This window comes from Oreochromis niloticus, linkage group LG12 (assembly GCF_001858045.2).
Source record: "Oreochromis niloticus isolate F11D_XX linkage group LG12, O_niloticus_UMD_NMBU, whole genome shotgun sequence".
Lineage (NCBI taxonomy): Eukaryota > Metazoa > Chordata > Actinopteri > Cichliformes > Cichlidae > Oreochromis > Oreochromis niloticus.
In genome coordinates this window covers 26,493,262-26,512,853 of record NC_031977.2, presented here as the reverse complement: position 1 = coordinate 26,512,853, position 19,592 = coordinate 26,493,262, and the positions used below count along the sequence as shown (strand labels likewise).

General features: G+C 40.9%; 1 protein-coding gene across 5 annotated transcripts in view; it reads left to right on the top strand.

The window, feature by feature from the left end:
* Positions 1 to 19,592, top strand: part of LOC102080584 (ADP-ribosylation factor-like protein 15) — a 97,624-nt gene that overhangs the window by 19,764 nt on the left and 58,268 nt on the right. The window lies entirely within an intron of this gene.

Sequence of the window (19,592 nt, the reverse complement as noted above, 5' to 3'; positions counted from 1 at the left end):
TGTTGTTGTTGTTGTTGTTGTTGTCTATGTGGGCATACACATATGCAAAAACCCACATTTGATCATTTGTAAAGACAGAAAGCTTCCCTCTATAGATAAAAATATTAAAAATAAACTCTGGACTGACAGCTGAAATATTCACACAGTGGTCCGGAGGGACAGCCTGCTCCTCGGCCGTATCTTAGACCATTCATGCTGACTAAGGCCAAAATAAACCCGTAGCACAGTTTTGAAAACTGTTAACAGACCAAATTTGGAGATATTGAGACGTTTTTCTATTTTGATTTAATTCCAAAAGAATTAATGGAAGGAAAAAACATGCTTTTTTTCTTAAAACATTGCAGTAAAAAAAAAAAAGTTTATCTATTTTAAGAGGGGAAAAATGGAACTAAATACATGTACAGTGTTGGGCATGGGTCTTTGTAGGTCATTCAAATGTAATGCTAGTGGAACCCACTGTGTGACCACAACATATGTCAGCTGATCTCAAATCATCCTATGGCTTTGTGCTGGTGAGACAATGCTGCCAATTACAATGCTGCAGATCCAGGATCCATTCTTTGGTCACACAGGCATCTGAACTGTATAAGATCAGTGCACTTTTTCAACAAGCTTTATGCTTCCCACCAGTGATGTGAAAAAGAGGTAAAGGACTCTTGTCTGGACATGCTCTATTTGTTTGTATGAGCTGCTAAGTTGAAGAAAGGGTAATGGCGCCCTCTATTGCTTTTGAGCAGACATTGCTGTGGCTGACAAAGACTATCCAGGGATCTGCTTTTGGACAGACCCTCTCTCTCTCTTAGACATTCTTTAAAACGCACTGCATATGGTCAGGACACTTTACTAAAGTTCAGGTAAAGCTGGGTTAGAGGGTTGGGTTTAGACCTTGACTTGCACGTCTCTCTGATTTATTGAAATAATTTATTGGTCTTTGTTTTTGTGCTACCACATGATAAAAGGACATAACCTTTGTAGTAACTACTTTGCTGTTACAAAAGGAGTAATCTATTGCCTTTTTTACTCAGTGTTGGCACATGTGATAGTTATCACTTTTATGTTTGTTTGTTTTTTTTGTGTTGTTATGTTTTGTTTTGTTTTATTGTAAAAAAATGGCAGTTAACGGTTCAGTGGTCAAACCCACATTGCTGCTTTTCGGGAGACTAATGCTCCAAAGCTGTTTCACATAGCGAGGTGGTTTGCAAAGTTAACACAGCATTTTATAGTGAGGTATTGAAACAGAATAGTACAGCTTAATGAAGACTAACTGCAACAACATGAAAACCTCAGAAGATAATGACTTAAAAACAAGTCTATAAAAGTCTGCCTTTGAGTGATTAAATTGAATGCTCTGCTGCTTTCTGTAGGAAACTCTCAAAGACAGCTGAGACAGAGACGTTTTAGCTCACTTAATTTTTCAGGTCTCATTGCAAAGGTGCTCTGTTTGTGTCCATTCATGCATTTTGTCACTTTTGTTCATGGCAGCTAGCAAGATTTATGTTGACTAATGTATTTTAATAGGAAACCTATTTTGTGTCCTGTTTCCTGTTGGGCAAGTTTCCTGTTTGAGTGTTTAACAGGGATGTATCCCCCTGGCAACCAAGAAATTAGATCCATAAAAGATGTGGCTACTGTTGTTAACCTAAATCACCAGCCTCTGCAGCCTCCAGCTGTGAATGTTGCCCTTTAAAAGTGAAACAAAAATACCCATTTTGTGTATGTGGGTATAAGTCATAATAAGGGTGGAAAATTTGTGGCCATGAATATGAAAAATTGGGGAATTAGAGACTTTACTGTACTGCTATGAGATACAGTTTGAAGGTGATTACTAAACACTGAACTGTAAGACTGAAAATTGGCTTGAAACTTCATTAACTGTGAGCCAGAGCTAACAAAAAAAGCTTGAAGACTTTTTACCCAATCCTTAGATAATACTTCCACAACCTGGTGTATGAAGCACAAAACTGGCAACCTTAACAAGTTGCACTGCTTGAAGAGTCATTTTCAAAGCTTCTACGTGGAAATCATGTCTGCAGAAAACCAAATGCTGCTTTAGAGCCCTAATGTCTAATTGTGCTTGCAGTCATTTGTTAAGTTGGTGTAATATGATGTAATATGACTCCCTACTTGGTCTGTGTAACTGCCTAATGATGCATAAATATGAGCCCACTGTGAGGACTCTCATCATGATGTTTTACTTTTTTAGGTTGAACATTTTTCCTTAAATGTGAGTAGGTAAAATCAGTATTGTTTTTATGAGACTTTTGGCTCCCATATATCTTTAAAAAGACTGGATCTACTTTTCACAGAAATCTTCAGGAATATAGTTTTGCACAACACATTTACTGTCCAAATCATTTTCACCTGTCAAAAATGATTTCTTGTGGGAAAATTGTGAAATATCCCAACAGAAGACACAAGTCGACTTATGAATGGCAGCATCTCGGCATATATTTCAACCTTGTTTTTGGAAGCTGCTGCTGCTTTGTTATGCAGAATAGGATTTTCCTTTTTTTTTTTTTTTGAAAGCAATAAGTTAACTGATTTTGACTTTAGCTGATTAAACGTGTCTACAAATTCAATAGGAATGCATTAATTCATTAACAGTCGAAATCACAGGACATGCTTTATTTGAAAAACTAGTTATATCAATTGACAAGTGATTGCTTGACAAACAAATTATTTACTTTAAGCTGACAACCTACAAATAAAATAAATATACTGTCAGAATTAGAACTATATTTAGAGAATGGTGTTTGTTCCTGTTGACCTGTAATACAATTTCAATGTCTTTACCTTGTACCTTACCTTAATTCTTTACCTTATAGCTGTTGAAATCTGAGAGTAAGTAAAGTTTATTTATATAGTGTCTTTGACAGACATACAAGAGAGAGTCGGCCATTGCTTTTCAAAGTGCACGTTTTGATGGTTTTGTACAAAAATGACACGTTGTTGTTGTTGTTGTTGTTTTTGTTTTTTAATATATCATCATCATCATCATCATCATCATCATCATCATCATCATCATCATCATCATCATCATCAATTATTTAATATATTTAAACACAAAAAATCAGTTAAATTCATTTGAGGCTCAAGATTCAGTTCATAAAAAGTTACTGCTGTGTCCTCTGGGTGGAGCCATGCAGTCACTCTTCTATTAGCTCAATTGCAGATTTACTACTATGGAGTTTGTTATAGTAATTTCCCCTGATACTGTTATTTCTAAATATGGAATACACTACATCCTACTTTATCATTAAATAGACACATAGGCATGAGCTTCTGAGTAGCCCATTTGTTAATACCTGTATCATCAACAACAACAACAGCAACAGTAATAATAATGATAATATGGAAAGCAAAAGACAGGTTATTGAAGTAGTATTTAAAGGGTGGCCTGGGGTTATTAAACTTACTCCTCTGATTAATATTTTACATAAAAAACTTGACTTTGATTTCCTTAAAGAGAAAAATGGTTTTAAGAGAATTTAAGGGCTGCTGAGGGCAAACTGAGAGGGTCACGTTTTTGTGGTGTTTATGGCAAGATGTAACAGCATGCAAAACCACACCAAAGACGTGTACTGTTCAAGAAGTTTCATCTATTACAGACACGTTCTTTTGTTCTCATTTATTTATTGTGTGCAATCGTTTTCACTCATTTAAAGCAGAAGTGAAAAGTTCCAAAAACACGTTTTCATGACCTGTTGGATGTATTTGCCAAGACTCTACTCAAACCATTACCCATGCTTTGGGTGGGTGGATGAGTGGGTGTGTGTGTGGGTGGGTAGATGTTTTTTTTTGTTTTTGTTTTTTTTAATGTTTTCCTTTCCTGTTCTTGATACCCATCTTAAGCCCCTTTCACACTCGACTTAAAACCCACTAACACTCACTAACATCTGGCTTTTGTCTTCGAGGAAAGGGTACACTTGGCTTTCATTCTCTGGTTAAATGACTCCGCTGAAATTGCATGGATGTTTCAGCTGCAGCTCTGATCAGAGGTGATGGAAATTTCCTCTTTCCTAGTGTGATGCTGTGGCACCTCCATCTGTAGTTTCGGAGACTCCTGTGTCTTTTTCGTGACAAATGTCATGCGTTCTGTCTGCATTTGAAAAGATTGAAGTGAAAGAAGTGTGTTAACATTTGTTTATGGGGCATTTTGGACAACAAATGTGTCATGCTAGATAAAGAAAAGTATTAAAATCTGTTTCCTTGCACTCAGTTTTCTGAAGACTTTCTAACTTGAAGAGTTAGATGACCTGACCTGGAAAATGATTTAATAATCTCTTCAAGATTATTTAGCATCTACAGTCTGAAATCTATTCCCATACTGTTCAAAATTAGAAACACCTTGAATTCCTCCCATCTTTCCTGTGGCAGGTTAACATAAGGGGATTTCTTTCAAGTTGGACCCTTTAGATCTTTGCAGTACTTTCTGACATGCTGATGTTTTCCCTGTCCTCTGTCATACACATTCATCCAAAATTGGTAGGTTGGATGTTCTCTCTTCTGGGGGCCGGTCTCGGGAAGGGCTTAGAGTACCTTTGAATCAGGTTGCACTGTGCACTGTCATACGCAGGCCTGTGATGGATCGTGGCACAGTTGGCCTCTGACTGTTCTTTCCTGCCTTTGACTAAGTAAACGTTTCCCTCTGTGCACAGTCATTTATGAAAGCTTCTTTGCGCAATACTTCCATACGCACAACATCTGTCCATCAGCCTTGGCTCTTGGTGTGTGTGTGTGTGTGTGTGTGTGTGTGTGTGTGTGTCTTTCCCTTCTTCCGGTAAAGTCTGATTTTATTAGTAATGCTGAAACTTTCTTGATCAAAGCAAGATGTTGCACAGTCTTTTAACTGGCTTTGTCTTTTATGAAATTATTTATTTGCCATTTACCAGGGGCAATTCTTCAACGATTGCTCACAATTTAGTTGCAAGGACAAAGATTCTCATTTGTCTGATTAACCCAATTACTAGACTTATCAGTTTTAAAAGCATAGCAGAGAAAATCTTTCAGCCTAAATATGATGACTGCTTATCCAGGTAACCTCAGACTTGACATTGCGCTCTTCTAAGTGTGCAGAGGACTGGATGAACAGAAAGTAACTCATATATGCGTGCATATAGAGTGTCCTGATTTTGTTTAATCACTATGTGTATTGTGTGTCAGCAAAGCAACTGGGTTTTTTTGTTTTGTTTTGTTTTTTTTTACTTGTGTGGCATTGACAATTTTTAGTCATCCAGTAGGTGTCAGGATAATGCAGAGCAAATATGAACTGAAAACAAGACTTGGTGAAGAAGTTGACATCCAGTTAACCCTCCATTTACCGAGCTACTAATATATTTAATAGTCTCACAAAAGTGTTGATGCGTGAAACTGTTTATTTGTGTGAGGAATAATGTTAGCTTCATGCACAAAGTTTTTACTCTGTACTTGGAGATGATGAGAACGGGCTTGTATGACGTTGGGGTTTTTTTGCCCCCTTTGAAGTAGGACAGACATGTGGAGTCTATTGGCTTAAGTCAAATGCTCCCTGTGTGGGATTTAGTTATACAGTTTGTATAGTGGTAGCCCACACACACGCACACACATATGTGCGCGCACGCACGCATGTGCACGCACGCATGTGCGCGCACGCACGCATGTGCACGCACGCATGTGCGCGCACGCACGCATGTGCACGCACGCATGTGCGCGCACGCACGCATGTGCGCGCAGAGACACATTTCCCTCACCTCAGCCCTTAGCTTTTTCTATGTTAATGTTTCTTCATGCTGTTACACCTGTAGAAAGTATCAGCTGCACATGTTTGGGGGTGTTGTTGATTTTGTACTCTAGCACTTTGGATTTGAAATTAAATGGTAACTGTATAGTAAGTAAAATGTTGATGATTAGCCTTACTTTAAAGCTGATTAAGGTTTATGTCCTTGTGCCATATTAGCTGGTTTTGATATAACCCCCTTATATTAGGGGATCTAAAATCACTGGGCAAATGAAACATAAAGCCATTATATTAAATGTTTTGTTGCCCTGGTCATGAACCTCTAGGCCTGTTGTGCAGCCGTCTTTATTTATTTATTTTTTTCTTGTTGAAAGAGCTCTTTATTTTCAGTTTCTCCAGCAAGTGAAAAACATAATCGGTTCATCTGAGGTCAGGCACCTAACTGGACTAATCAAACATGCTTCAGTTTGCTCGTTAAAAACGAATAATTGGAGGGGAAAAATTACTAGGAACAAAACAAGGCTGTAACATAATAGCTTAGTTTCCAGATCACTGTCCTGATGCACTGTCTTTAAAGTTGGATAAATCCAGCATTAAAATTTGCAATTTTATTTTAAATTGATTGTGCTATATTCCACCAAAATGATCACTGCACGAATGCATACCTCTCAGTTAGGTGGCAATGAATTGCGCAGACCCTTCCTGTCTCCTGGCCCATGCTCGGTCCTTTTGGCTCACCTTTGGAAGTTTTATATATACATTCACTGTATGACATCTTTACATTGGACCAAGCACATGTTTAGCAACAATTTTGGAATTGGCTATGTAAGCAGGCCACTTGATGAGCCAAATGAAAACCAGTAATGCAATCGTCATTGCTCAACTTGGCGCTGAAATATCTACCGTGATTCAGGAATAGACCGCTGTGGGGTTATGGGGTTCTTGCAAGATATTCTTTCCTGTAGCCACAAAAATATGACACCTGTATCACATGGTGAAGGAACAGAGACTTGCTCCCAGAGCTTCACTTGGTGGATTTGGACCAGTGTGGCTTACAGTCTGTTTTTGATTTACTATTACATAATCACTCTGAGACTGCTGTTTTTGAGAAGTTTTCTTTGCTGGGGAAAAAAGCAAAGGCAAACAAAATAACAAACAAGAGACCGGTTCCAAAAGGAACTGTGGTGTTTGAACAGTTTTCAGTTCACAACGGAGGCCGTTTCATCTAGCCACCCTTTTAAACCCCCCAAAGACCATATCTCTCCACAATTAGTGGGAGGTGAACGGGTTTAGATGGAGGCTTCAGGGGGAGCTGGTTACAATTGGCGCCCATAACAATCCCCCTACAATGAAGTGGAGCCACTCAAATGGCTGATAAACAATGTACATGAAGCAAACAGCAGGCAGTGATGGATCCATTTGTGAGGGAGATGGACACAAACTAGCAGTGATGGGATGACAAGAAGTAGGTAGATGTGGACTGGAAGTTTTTTAGCCTGGGCCTACAAAGAATCCGCCAGTCACAACTGAGGGGCCCGAAGCGTGTGACTATTAATTACTGATGGCTTCCCACCATTCGAAAATCAGGGGGCCGCAGACATCAGATGTGTGGAAGGGGCCTGTCATTACCATCACAGAAACAATGCTCGAATTTGGCTGTCATGCATTTTTGCCTAATTGACTGTTTTGATGCAGTTTTTTTTTCCCCATTTTGTTTCTGAGGGAGCATGGATGCCACCCCCCACTCACTAGCCTTCATGAGGAGAACTTGGTGGGCTTTCAGCTTCACCCAGCAAGAACCTTCCGGAGGTCCTTTGATGGCAAGAAAAGCCACTGGAGACCTCAGGGGCCTCATTGGCCTCCATTTATATATCAGCACATAACACTGCATTTTTGATTCCTGACAAGAAATGAGTGAGGAGGAAAAGTAACGTGTGAATGGCATACTGTGTGTACGTGAACGTATGTGCTATATGGAGTATGTGTGTCTGCAGGGTGGTGCTTTTATTTTGTGTGTGTGTGTGTGTGTGTGTGTGTGTGTGTGTGAGGCTGCAATGAAAGGGGGAGCCCAGGGACCCACAAACCACATGAGGGGTCCCCGAATTTGCATAATTAACTGTTGACACTAACTGTGCTTAATGAAGGCCTATTGAAGTCATTGACCCTTTTACACAGCCAGCCCCTGGGAATGAGACAGAAGCTTCTCCGGCAAAGGTTAAAACAATGTGTCTGGTTAACGTCCGACAAACGTGCCGAAACGCCCCGAACTCTTATAGATTCACTCGCTGGAAAAGGTTACGGCAGAGAATGACCTGTGATTTGAAATACCTCCAGATGGTTGGCTTTGGCGTCTCATCTCGTGTAGTTTTCTTAATTTTATCCTTTTAAAATTTTTCAGTAAATATTTGCACATGTTCAGGAATCACTGCCTTATAGGCCTTTGCCCCACTTGACGGATGGCATCAAACAGTCACTGAGCATCATTTCATTTATTCTTTCTTTCACAAATAGTCAGGTCTGAGTACCGTTCTTACATCTTCATCTGCTCATTTGTACTAACAATTATACCTCTGTTTTCTTTTTCTCTCATTGTCAAGGCTCTAAGCAAAGAAATTCTGAGCATCCAGACATTTAACTAGTTATATTTTTATATTTTTTTCCCCCAAGGACATGCCCAAGTGACCTCAAATTTCATAGTCAGTATATTTATGGGAAGCTTGATGTATTTGGGTTTCTCACGTCTGTTATCACTATCCAGGAGGACAACAAGCTGTGTGAAATATGTGATAAGCCACTCTTTCTTTCAATCTTTGTATGTTAACCCCTTTTGTTTCTAAAATAAGGAAAATGGATTGGATTATTTCTTTAGTATTTTATGTTTTCACTATGGCTCAGGTTTCTTTTTCAGTGCTGTCTTGTGTACCAATTGGACAAATTGTTCATGTGTGACTCATAATTAAAATCAAATAAAATCAATATTAGAGAAGATTCATAATAGCAAATGTTCAGATATCAAATTGCCTGAATCGTATGCTTACAGGCTTTTTAGCATAATGTTGTCATTCCTTTGTATAACCTTGTAAAGTGGATAATTCACAACTTCTCTTCATAAAAACCTATAAAAAACCCCTTTGAAAATAAAGAATAAATAATAAATAAATAACACCAGCATCTTAAACTGTTAATTTTTTCCTATAAATACTACGTCTTGTGTGAGCTGTGCCAGTTAAACGCACCTCAGCGGTGATGAAGTAAGAGAGAAGAGTTGTATAGAATGAAAGCTTGCCTCTCTCACTTCTAAAACCATAGATAAAATCAGTTAGCATGAGCTTTATTGCTTCTGTTAATAGGAAGGATGTAGAAGGGAAACACAGGTGCATTGACATTTTACATCAGAAATGACATTGTACACTCTCTGGCTATTTTATTATTGCTGGGCAGCTTCTACTGCAGTTTTTTCTTATAGTATTTGCAGTATATAAAATGTCCTATGTTTTCCTAATGATGCTTTATCTTGAGGTTACGCAAGGAAAAAGGAACCCAAGAAAGCCAGACCATTTTTCATTGTGTAGAAGACCGAATGGGATTTTGTGGTCAACTTGTACCTACTTTGAAGTGGTCAGAGATGCATGTAATTGTATAGTATATTGTGTATGCATATGTGTCGTGTCAGAATTCTGGCTGTAATGTGTAGTTCAACAAGATGTCTTAACCAAACCCAGACAGAATCAAAGGGATTGTACTTGCTTTCTGACGTCTCACTGCCTCTCACTATATCGCCATGTGCAAAAGGTTTTGTTCTTGGGCAACACTTACTTGGATAAATGGAAACTGCAAACTTCTCAGTTTGTCACTGCTTTTAAGACCTGTTCTGCTGACATGTGTGAGTTGTAAGCTCTGTCAAGCACACACACTCAGTCTGGATGCAAGATATGAAAGAGGTCTTCCAGATCGGTGACAGCATGAAGCATGGTTTTCACAGATGTTAAGTTTCCACATAAATATAATGATGTTAGTCTCTTCATTTTTTGCAGTACTCATCATTCATGATCCTTATCTTAGTGAAAATATTCTGTTTTCTCTTTGGCATCACTGCTAGTGCCACACCTAGGGTTGTGATCCGATAGCTCTTCCCATTTGGATTCTGTTCCTGTTCAACAGAGTACAGAGAGTTGTGTCTTACAAATCACAAATTTTGTAATAACTTTACTGAAACTCTCTGTCCAAGTCCCTGAATGAACTCTGGCGAAGATTGTTTGCAAGTGAAAGGGCACATCACTGCATATCCAACAGTGGAGTTTAACAAAAAGGAGTTACCACAGCTTAAAGTTCCACTGATCAGCTTCCTATTTTAAACTTATTAATCATGTCAACATTTCGCATCATCTGCCGCTCCACTCAGGTTTGGGCTATAGGTTGTAAACAAGAATTAAACTAAATAAGAAATGTCAGTATTGATTACTATAGCCAGAAGAGTAGATAGAACCATGAGTTTTAGTTATTTGTAAATTTAGTTTCTTGCAATTTGAAAACAGGTTGCAGAAAGTTGCAGAAAGCTTTGGCTTGCATACTGAGTTTAGATTACATCATCAGCCACAAGTATATTCATAATAAGTCATGTCTTTTCTGTTTGCGGGTCAAAACACTTCCATTTACCATCTTTGGTAGATCTCCAAAATACTCTTCTCTATCCTCTCTCCTAATCCACACACTTTGTCATCAACAGGGTCAGGCTGTTAATATGATCCCCGTGGTTGGGCCTTGTTTGTATCTTATCATGTGAGGACTAGTTCAGTGAAACAATATTATAGATATATTATGATTATTTTTGTGTTACACACAGTCTATATAAAAATCGTCTCGTTCTGATGGCTTTTAGTTGTTTGTCAAACCGGAGCCATGAAATGGCTAATGGGGAAAAGTCTTTCACATTTAACGACAAACTTGAAACGTTCCCACACGTTTTTCAGGGAGAATGGGGGACCCTAATTTTGCTTTAATCAACAATCGATTTAGTCATCGACACATAAATGCTGTATGAAAGTGAGCTTTAACTGATGAAAGTGAGATGAGTGCCCTCCCCATCCACCCATCCTTTTTATGTCTGTGAGATGGGGCGCCCCCCACCCCCCTTGGTTCACGCACACTAGTTTCAGGGCCTTCAAAAGGGGGCCCCTTAAGCTTTGATCCTCTATATGGGTGCAGAAAAACATCTTTTTGCCCTACGCTGTGCCCAGGATACCAAAGTTTTTGCCGCCGCAGTATGCTAATGCAGCCAAGCTAATCGCCCTCCCCAATTTAGAAGATTTATTTACCGTAATGGCGCCCAGTGGAACCCCTTCAACCCCCTCATTTCTGTGGCCTCCTTATCTACCCTCTGGATGTCCCATGGAGTAAAGGTGTCCACTGTGAATGCAACTGCCTTGCCACCACTTCACCCTTATGCTTTCTTGAACAAAAAGAGAAGAACATGAAAACAGTCCCGTGGGTGGGCCCCTTAATGCTGTCCCTCTTATTCTCAACCTAATGTAATTTTCCAGTAGATGTCATGAAACACAGAAGCTCCAAGGTAGGCTCCAGACAGATAAATGTGTCGGCTGGGGAGGGGGCTGGGGGGTCTAGTGGGACACGCTGTTTGGATTATATTATTCCTATCAAGATCTTACAGATCATCAGATCTTTCAGTCTTAATCTGGGTCTTGATACAAATTTAGTGATTCCGATTCGATTATCAATATCACTTGGACTTGACTTTGATTCCTCATCAAGTCTCATTGGCTCCATTTTGAGGGTCACCACTATTTCTAAGCAGCAATAAAGAAATTACAGTGCTGTGGGTCAAATGTTTGTGCATGTTTGTTGAGGTATATATTTAGTTGTTACTCAAAGTTATTATCACAAATATTACATAGAACACCTTTTTTAAAAGTAATGCAGTACATTACTTAATTACTTCCAGGAAAAAGTTGTTATGCTACTCGAGTAGCATAATAACGAGTAGCATAATTTGTTATGCTACTCGTTACATTCCTTTCAAGCATGAAGGCATGAAGTTTTGGACTTAGTTAATGAGGGGACACTTCTGTATTCATCAAAAACAAAGTGTAAGTATTAAACTGTAGTGAAAGTGTTCACCTCAGGCTGCACTGTGACCCACGCCTGGCCTCTGTAAATGGGACAAAGTGTGGAACCCGCGCAGTGCTGATCAGTCCCAGATTCTCCTCAGGTGAACTCTTGCCCAGTTTGTTGAGAGAGAGAGAGAGAGGGATGTTTTTGTTTTTCTTTCTTTTTTTTTAATAGTAGGTCAGTACCTCAATAGAAAATCTTTGATAAACTAAACGAGAGCTTGTTTTTCAAGCTTCGTTTGTAGAAAATGAACATAAGATTTTAGGCAGGAAACGCAGGCTACAAAAAGCATCTGTAAAAGCTGTGTCACAGTGACTTTTGCAAATGTTATGGATGCTTGAAAAGCATTCAGCAATGCAAAACTATCATGCTTTTGTGCTTCCATCTCTTGGGAGATGGTGTGTTGTTTTTATGGGGGGGGGGGTTAAACTTGATAACATACCCTGTTAATCATAGCATGTCTATGAGGTAATCGGTATGAATCACTGAATCACATCTTCCTCAACACAGTTATTAGACTGTAGATCTCTCAGCTACAACATTAAAACCATTGACAGGTGAAGTGACTAAGAGTACTCATTTTGTTACCATGCAGTGTTCTGCTGGACATTCATTCGGGTTTTATGTGACACATGCCACCCACCTCATGGCAGCACCACTTCCACACAGCGGCTGCTTCCTTGAGTGAATACATCCTGCCAACAAGCAAAACTGTTCAGGACCGGCCTATACCCGGCTTGCAGTGCAAACATCCTCCACTGTGGAGATCTCGTGTTCACAACCTTAACGGTTTAGTGTATGTGGTGTAGGTTTGCTTTAATCTAACAAAAGTCCTTAGGAGCCCATTGAATAGTTGGCTACCAATTTATCATCCACAGAAGTTCAGAGTAACATTTTAATGCAATAATTATACAAGAAAGTTGACCACAGAACTTTGATATTACTTTGATACTGTGTGTAACCTGTTGTTCTAGAATTTCTGTCAGTACACTACACAAATAAATTGTGGTTATTGTTTGAGATACAAAGATCAGGGCCTTTGCAATGGCTATGGGAATGGTGCACATTGTATACTTTGTGTTTGTTTGCATATGTGAACCACAGCAGCGGGTACTTACTGCCACATCCAGATGGTGCTGGAAACAAACAGGGCTACGCTGTAGGACCCCTCAATAGGACCGTCTAGACTGGTCCCTGACCAGACAGATACAGCCTCCCATCAACTTAGCGTTTGTCAGATTTATGGTAATGGTCCTGCAACAGTCTTCCTGTCAGTGACATCAAGATTTACAGCACTGACACCCACCCCCCACTCCCTGCCACACACATACACACACATACACATATATGCCATCCTCATTTTGAACACTCCCTTTATCCCACACACTCCTACAAATGCTCCCTCCCTGCCCCAGCCTCTTTTCTCACTGCATCCTTCTTTTCTTAGTCCCTGCTCATTGCTACTGGAAAACTGATAGCCACCAGCAGGCCTCGTCTATACAGCTTGGAGTTGTGGAAGTTCTTGTGTGTGCATGTCGTTGAGGTTGGTAAGAAGGCTGAGACATGAAGTCCTCACGTCTCCTTCTCTAACTGGATCAGGAACCCCAGTGGGGAAAAAAAGACCCTCTCGGGGTGGCAAACCACCCAAGCCCCCTCTGTCTCCTCAACAAAAGGGTGTGTCAGGGTTTCCTGTTAATCCTCTGTGATGAAGCTTGAGTGTTTTCGGGGTGTTGAAGCAGGGAGAAGTGGTGGTGTAGAGAAGCCCGGGGGGTGTATGGGTAAGTTAAATTGGTGTGGTTTGGCAGTGACTCAGAGATACTGAGCTGTGGAGATTTTAGAGGGTAAGGAGCAGAGGGGAAGAAGGGATACATTATTGGTGGTGGAGTGCAACTGGAGGACAGACAGAGAGCCCCATGTATGCGGATTAGCGTCTCCCCCTCTTTCATGTCGGTGTTTTTGGGTGGTAACCTGATCCCTGGGCTCTAGCACTAGTGAGCCCAGTGGGAAAGGCTTCCTGACAGATATCCCGTCCATTCTCAGCCCAAGTGTTTTTCCAAGGCTGCTCCTCTGCCTTTGATCTGGCCTTCTCCTCATCCAGGCAGGGTCACAAGCTACCATGTCAGGCCAGATAGGAGAAGGCTAACATTGGAGCTGCTTACTGAAAAAGGGAAGTGAAGGGGTTAGGGGGGAAGCAAGTAGATGCTTCAGTTTGTTTTTCGAAGTCCAGATTTATAGTCTAGACATATCTTGGTTGTCTTAAAACTGGACTCAAGGTTCCAAAGAGTCTGTCACGTTAACTCGTTTAGCCAAATTAATGAAGGGATTTTGCTTCTGTTCGATGGTGGCAGGCAGCACCCATTAGTTTTTCTCTTTCTGTGTTTGCTGCCATGAAACTGATTCTCAGAATTAGTGGAAATTTGATATATGAAGGTTTTAGAGCCATTTTTGTTACTTAAGTTACAGTAAATGAGTTGGTGCAAAGCTTTGCCCTTTCCTTTGCAGTGTAAAATATGTGGTATGTTCCAGCAAAAAGCTGGGGGGCGCTCTAACTTCACTCTGTGACTTTCTGTGCATGTGTGTGTGCGCGTGCGCGTGCGTGTGTGTGTGTGTGTGTGTGTGTGTGTGTGTGTGTGTGTGTGTGTGTGTGTGTGTTCTAGCTTGTCTCCTTGTCCAGACACCTTAACGTCAGGGCAATAGTGTTTGAGCTCTGAAACGAGGGCCAGACAGACAGAAGTGGGATGAATGAATTGGGTAGCGGGGGTGATAGGGGAGAGAGACAGAGAAAGTGAGAGAAAGAGAGTGGATGTTGCTTTCGAATAAAGGGATGATGTGCCTGCAAAACGGTGACAAGCAAATCAGCTTTAAAACAAGACCTCCCCGTAAACACAGAGACAAGCTGGCATAATGGGTTGTGGGTTGTTTTGTCGACTTAAGTAAGACATGGTCTACTTCACCAGACGGGATGTTGAGCTAGCGCAGACAGGGTCATCTCCTTATTGCTGTATGTCTGTCATTTCAGTTCAGCAGCCTTCTGAGATATTTTGTTTTAAGCTGTTGAAGTCAACAGTAGACATATTCAGCATGCCCTGCATCAAAAACATTCCACACAACTGGATGTGTATTGTCGAGGCACATGGAACGGGAGCGATGCGTATCCCCCAAATGTTCCAGTGTACTCTTTCTGTGTGTGTGTGTGTGTGTGTGTGTTCAGGGATCTATTTCTGATGCGGGGTAATGAATGGCACCTGTTTAGTGTCCTTAACTGGCCATCATTTTTGAAGTGCAGTAAATCTTGTATTTCATCACCTGTAGCTACAGTTGAAAGCATATCAGAGTTCTCACTGCCAAATCCACATGGCATTTGTTTTTACTTGCAATTAAGGTATAAGAAAACAGTCATTCGTGCTTGTGCTGATAGGCATAATGCTGGTAGCATCTTGTCTGCACCAGTGGAAGAAAATCCACTGCTATGAGAGGCATGTGTGGTTAGAAAAATGGCAGTAACACTTAAGCATGCCAAATTAATGGTCAGAAATATGTGCTATGTTATGAAGCAAAATAACGGGTGGAGCGTGGTTTGGTGTGGTGTGGTGCAGACCTGGGCCTGAAGCAATCTGTGATTTTTGGAGTAACAACAGTCTGCAGTAACCTAGCATGGGAAGAGTCCATTGAGTAGCCTTGTGTGTCTAGCACGTCTCTCTCACCCCTTAACGAGAATGGCATGCAGTGCGCCCCACACACCCCCTACCCTCACTGTACTGAACCACACTGTGTCCCACTGTTCACCCCCCATCCAGCTTCAAAGTGGCAAATAACAACAACTGAAGGGGGGGAGAAGATGAATGAGGATGAATGAATGCAGCCATCCACCCACCACCACCCCCATTTTGCCTGCACACCCTCTCCACCTCCCTGCTTCTCCCTACACTACCTTCATACCTCACAGCCTGCCTCTCTATACATGCTCTCCACTGCAGGCCTGTGTTATGACTGTAGCTGGTGTGTTATTACACACATAGCTGTTAGCACTGCTCCTCCATGGGGACACCCATATAAAGGACTGTCATTTCCAAAGGTCAGGAGTGAGCCCTGCACGCAAGTGTTGTCCCGACACTTGGTCTGGAGGGGGAAAAAAAAAAAAAAAACCTGCTTGCCCATACTCTTTGTCTGTCTGTCTGCAGTGGGCATGACTACTGAGGCCAGTGTCTTGGGTGTCCTTTCTGTTTGTTTGTTTTTTCCCTCCTCCTCCTCTCTTCTATCCTGTCCCTTCTGTTGTACCGGAAGTCAGTATGTGCAGCTTATGTGTTTGCAGCCAAGGGGGAGGCCGCAGTTACTTCTTGGTATGCCTGTGTGTTCCTGAATACCAAAGGCTAAATGTGATACAGGAGTTTTTAAGCAGGCATTATTATACTCATTAGCACCATGACTCTGATGAGTGCAAATAGTTCCGACTTACTGGCTGATGAGTAATCTACCTTTCAACATGGTGTTTTACATGCTTAATGGGCAGGACAGGGGCTAAAAAGGGCACTTATGCATCTGCTTGACAGATTTTCTTCATGTATAATTTATGGTTTTTTCAGCCACTTTTTTTTTTTTACAAAATGTATAATGTGGTTAGGGCAGTTGACTTAGTCATCTGGCACTTACTCCATATAGATCAATAAATCCCCTTATTTCCAAAGGTTTACAGAATTTTCGTTCTTTTGTCTCCCTAAACTGTTTTTTTTTTTTCCCTCCAAAAACACTAAACACTGGATAAACATTTGCAATTACTCAGTTGCTGAAGTTGAAGTTTCACCCCTTACAATAATATTCTGCAGAAATACAGTATCTGAACTTTTCTGGCAAAGCATTTTTTGTCGGATTTTGTTAAGTTTGGGTAATGTTAGCCAAACATCCTGATAAAAATATTAAGACTTAAAGATCGTAAGGATCCAGAAAGATTGGTAACCATTACAGGGTAGTATTTATGTAGCTGTCATGAGTATTTCTGTAGCAGAATTAGTTGATGCTGCACACCTGTTGAGATGTTTTAGCAATATGCAGAAACCATACTTGTTATGTTACCGTTTCCAAAGATCCAATTTTTAACAGAATAGGTATGAAATCAGCGTTTCCAAGCTGGCATATTTGATTTCTATGTTCTCTGTGTCTCCTTTGACAACACTAAAGTTTAATTTAATAACTTCAACAAGATCAAAGCTTGTCCATACAAACTGAAAGCTTGTTGGGAGCCTCAATTTGGAACATGCTGTCATGCCACTGCCTATTTTCCGGTCCTGTGGTGTCTCGACAGTAGCAAGAGAGTACGAGAGTGAAACATGAACTAGTCTTCTGTGGGTATAGCGGCTTCCCTCTATCCCACATTTATTACCTCTAAAAATACAAATACATTTTCTAAAAAGAGCCTGGCTCTTTTTCCATCCAACCACGTCAGGTGAATTTACACCATGATGGTTTATGTGTCACTGATAAAAATGTTTTCATTTATTAGTTTTTTTGTTGTTGTTTTTTTTAAGTCTATCTGAATCCTTTAGTCAGTGGGATTCTTTGCCTTGATCTTTTTCAGTCCCAAAATCCATGTATATATCATGTGTTAACCATATGCAAATGAACAAACTTGAGGTCAGGAGGGTCTGTGGAGACATTGTTGGAGTGCTCGCTATACCATGTGGTGTGGCTTTGAGCATTATGTGAAGTAAAACATTGGGAGGAAAAAGAACTGCAGCAGTTTTCATACATCGTCCTTTTAAACTCTTGATATGGGAACCCCCCATTATTTAGATGAGGCTAAATGCTAATAAGCTCAGTGTCTACTTGAGCTATGCTCTGCTAGGAGGCCTAATTATGTCACCCATTAAAAGTCTTGGCATCTTTTTAAAATTGGAGGCCTGGGGAGCGGGGTGTTTCTTTTTCCATTTTTTCTGTCATGCATCTTTCTCTTGAGGAGAAAACGCAGCCTGGCTACATCTTCTGTGATATGATTCTCATTTACATAAAGCCTAGCTAATCAACTTTCACAACAACAGTGAGGTAATGTCTAGGCAGGTCTTTCAGGAAAGCACAACTAAAACATGTCCAATCCTATAAGAGGCAACTAATCAATAGAGTCTATATAAAATGCTTGTCATTCCCAGAGTCTTTTGCCAGGAAGATTGACAAGTGGCCTCATTGGTTTTATTTTTGATGAGTTTCTGTAGATGTTTTCCTTTATCAAAGTATACGTTACTGTATGGGTTGAATACAACTGAAAACTCAATTTCAGCTGTTTGTATAAATACATTGGAGATTTATGGAAGCAGTCATCATTGGACAGTCTCTGTGATTGTGCTGTTGGTCTCAGTGCCACATTGAGTATGTGGTTGACGGGGAGGGGCATGTCTCGAAGTAGGCAAAGGCCTTCCGACATATTTATTTTTCTCCTGTGAGCCTTTTGAGCAAGCTCTCCTCGTCAATCTTGAGCTGTCAAAGAGGGCCAGAGGTGGGAGCTGCCATCTCTCTCTCACAGGGGCCACTGTGTACATGGGGACCCCAGGGTCAGGGCCTGGATGCTCCTTTAGTAACTGTTGTGAAATCACAACTCTCTGGTGGGAGTAGTCCTCTCATTCTGCTCCCGCAATGGGGCAGCACCCTTCTTCAATACCTTTTTAAAAACAGTGTTTACTCCTGGATTAGCAATTATTTCATAGGGCTCGGAATACTCGAGTTATTCAACTCAAAATCTATTTGTACCTGCTCAAGTTCTGCCATCTTCACTTTCCTCAACCCTTCTTTTTAAACATCAGCTGTCAGTCCCCTTGGCTGATAGCTAGGGTAGTTTTCACCTTCTACAGAAACCTGTACATGTAGCTTCAGAGAAGAGAAGAAAAGAACCCAATCAAACCAGGTTTGTACATGTGCTCTTCCATCTGACACGCGTGTGTTTCTGATCTTACAGTTTTTCTGGAAAAGGAGAATGTTTCCTGTTTGAGCAGACTGGTGGGTTCACCAAGGAGTCGGGGGGGCTCGGGTTGCTCAGCCGACGTCTGGTTCTGCTGAAGCAGATTCCCCACATCTCCATCAAACGGCAGTCCTGTTTTGGCATGACTCTGAAAACTGACCCCGGTAGTCATTGATGTCTTGGGCTCTGTAGATGAACTGAGGCTGAAGCACTTTGTTTTGTTCTCCTCCAATTTAAAAGCGGCAATGGATGCATCTTGTAAAATTGCTCTTTTATTGGATGTTCATTTGCTTCTTTTAACTTGAGATAAAAAGGCTTTTATAGCAGCTTAAAGCTGGAATTTACAAACATACAGACCAACTTGAAAACTGATGATGAATATTTGTTTATCCTCTCATTAGTTTAACTGCTTCTGCCCACCAAGGTATTCTTTTTCTGGTGGCACACCTGGACAGCGTGCACACAGATGTGCAGCAGTTCATGCAGACTTGCGCATGTTTTTACTTCTTGTTAAAGTCTCTGAGCACAGCAACAGTGTGTTGAGGAGGGTCGTCCTCTGACATGAGCAGTAGGAAATCTTGTGTTGATGTTCTTGTACTTGAAATGTGATATAGTAGATGGGTAGGAGACTGTGTGTGTGCGTGTGTGTGCGCGCGTGTGTGCGCGTGTGTGCGTGTGCGCGTGTGTGCGTGTGCGCGTGTGTGCGTGTGCGCGTGTGTGCGTTAGTCTGCCCTGCCATGTCCAGACTGGTTCCTGTCTTGCTAATAAAAGAGATCTCTTTTTAGTTTTGGATACTGATCTCCCCAC